The sequence below is a fragment of the Ailuropoda melanoleuca genome, chromosome 10 (genome assembly GCF_002007445.2).
Source record: "Ailuropoda melanoleuca isolate Jingjing chromosome 10, ASM200744v2, whole genome shotgun sequence".
Taxonomy (NCBI): Eukaryota; Metazoa; Chordata; class Mammalia; order Carnivora; family Ursidae; genus Ailuropoda; species Ailuropoda melanoleuca.
In genome coordinates this window covers 69,301,717-69,304,757 of record NC_048227.1, presented here as the reverse complement: position 1 = coordinate 69,304,757, position 3,041 = coordinate 69,301,717, and positions in this window count along the sequence as shown.

The window sequence follows — 3,041 nt, the reverse complement described above, 5'->3', positions numbered from 1 at the left end:
AATAAAATAAAATAAAATAAAATAAAATAAAATAAAATAAAATAAAATAAAATAAAAAAAAGAATTGCACTGCCTTAATATCAGTAATACACTCCCTTATATTTGGAAGCAAACAACTTTACCTCTTTTCTTCCTCATTCTTTACAAGAACAATAGGTGCCTATTGTTATTGAGCAATTTTAAGAAATTGTTAACTCTGAATAAATGGATATTTTATTGATCACTGAGTTGGTGCCAGGTACCAAATAGATCCTTTCTCTTTAATCTCAGAGAGAAAAAAAAATCTTACATTATAGAAAAAGTAGCTGGTACTTAGAAAAGCAAAATACTTTATCCAATAAATGATATAAACGGGATTTGAACTCAGATCTCCTAACATCCCACCTTCTCCTTAACGTTTCCATTCTCCCTAGCGTGCCTCAATTAATTTTGTATTAATTTATCTAGAATAGATATTGTAGAGATAGAAATAATAGAAAATAGTAGAGGGCGCCTGGGTGGCACAATCAGTCAGGTGTCTGACTTCAGCTCAGATCATTATTCTGGGGTCCTGGGGTTGAGCTGGGTGAGGGCTCCCTGCTCAGTGGAGAGCCTGCTTCTCCTTCTCCCTCTGCCCTACCCCCTGCTCGTGCTCTCTCTCTCTCAGATAAATAAAATCTTTTTTAAAAAAATAGGATAGATATAGAAGTAATAGAAAATCATAGAAAGAAAATAGAAAAGACTATCTATGGAAATCAGGGAATGCCACTTAGAAACATCGCAGTCCCAGGATCACTCCTTAGTTCCAGGCCAGCAACTTCTAGCCTCACTTCTTCCTCTCCGTTGCTCTGATTGTCAACTGCCAAGACCCTTCAGGTTTCTTTCTCAGGTGCCGGCTGTGGCAGGAAACTATAGTGCCTACCACCACCACCTCAGGTCCAGGTAGGGATGGTTGCCTTCGAAGACAAACACAAAGGCCCTTTTTATTTAGAAGTATCATTGTTAGTCACTGTGGGAAAACTGAAACAAGATTTGAACATTGGCTAGTTACAAAGTTTATAAACTTCGAACAAGAACTGTCCCTGGCTTTCACGGAATCACTTCAGATAAGAATTAGTTTTGTTTAAGGTGGAGCTCCCTTATCACTTCCTTGCCTTCAAGAACACCCTGTAGCTGTTTTCCCTGTGAAAGAATGAACAAATCAGGATTGAAAATTTCATCAAGGCAAATCTGTAGGGGATTTCTTTCTCCAGGTCGACAATTTATACCTTTAAGAACCTTCAATTGCATTATATTTGAAAGGCCTGTACCTTACCCAGCAATGATCCGCTCTGGGTATTCCCTCACAATTCAATAAAGAAGAAAGAAGTCGAACAAATTGTAAAAAGTAAATTTACTTCTATTCAACAGGCAAATATTCCTTGCATGTAGAGAAATGAATTTTCTTTTCATCCATTTAAAAAGATCTTTGATTCTCCCTTGGGAAGCTGACTCTCATTGAGCATTAATAGTTCACTTCAGAACACAAATAAAAAGTAAAAGCAATACTCTAAAATAAAACATGTAAACCTTTTTTGCCTAAAACAATAAAGTCAAGTTGAGTTGGTTTAAGTTTACAAATTATGACTAGTTTAACTAGCAAAAAATTCAAGACCACATTGTTTTAACTATCATTATCTTCATAAAAGGTCAACCACAGATTATATCCTGACTTTTACTGGTAGTGATTTGGGGCCACTTCATGGTAAGATACCCAGTAAATCTATGAGAATGAACTCTGTGGAGCAATAAGTAACTAGAGTTCCTTTCGATGGCTTAGCCCTCAGAGGTCTCCCACATTGCTCATTTAATTATACCATTGCCCTTCATCTTTATCAAGTTTCAAAGTCCTCTAGCATATAAGTATATAATAAAAGGAAATGCTAAGGAGAGTGTAGAAATGTGCAGTAAGTAGAGAATGTGGCTATGCAAAGCTGTGTAATACATTCCTCAAAAGTTGAAGTACATAATACTTGACACAGCAGATTTAGAAGCCATTTTCAGGGTACAAACTACTTTTCAGTTTTGTCAACCATAAAACAGAGGGTTGTACCAGATGATCGATGATGTCCTGTGTGCTATAATCTTTTTATTTGATAGTGATTAGCTTCAATTCTTGGATTTGGAGCTGGGTGTGAATAAAACTGCTGTTTTACTAGATCGGATTTGATTTTCATTCAGGCACAGGGTTGATGCAGTCATGATATTTTGGCTTTGAAAGGAAAAAAAAAAATTAGTAACTTGAGCTATCCAAGTTGGTTCTCTTTACTGATTGCCTTGCTCTCCTGTTGGTCATGTAGTCATAGGCTTCAAAGCACAGCTTTACTACCAGTTATATCATTAGATTACCTGTTAGATTATCATTAAATTATCCATTAATTCATTTCAATATAGATATTGTTTTCAATCTACTAATAAATCACTAAGACCTTTTATTTTGTTGATGTTATTATTAATACAACATAACCTGGGCAATGATAATCAAAATAAAGTTAATGTCTCCACTACTTATCACACACACACACACACACACACAAACCCTAAAGATTAGCCTAGTTAACATGTGTATTTATTGCTTTGCATCAGAGAGAGATTTTTTTTAATCAATAGTTACCATAAAGACACAGTCAATTTAAATACAAGGGCAAATGATATGAAATAGAGAATAATAACCATTTCAGCCTTGTCTTCCATTCCCACCTTTTTTTCTTTTAACTCTAGGCGAAGCAAATAACTACATGTAGTCCCCCTACTTGTGCTAGGCATTGGGCTTGCTGTTTTCATACAGACTCTTTTCATTAAATGCAAATGATAATTCCCAATTTTGATGAAAACTATTAATCATTATCTTTAGAGGAATCAAGTGTAATCTTTTTGGTCTCTTTAAGCCACTTTATTGCCATAAATCTGATTGATTTTGATAGAGGTAGAAATTAGAGGAAGAATGAATAAAAGAAGCCAGGAAGGGCATTCTCAGGTGCTAGAGCTTGCAGAGTCACAGGATGAGAAAAGTAGGGACACCA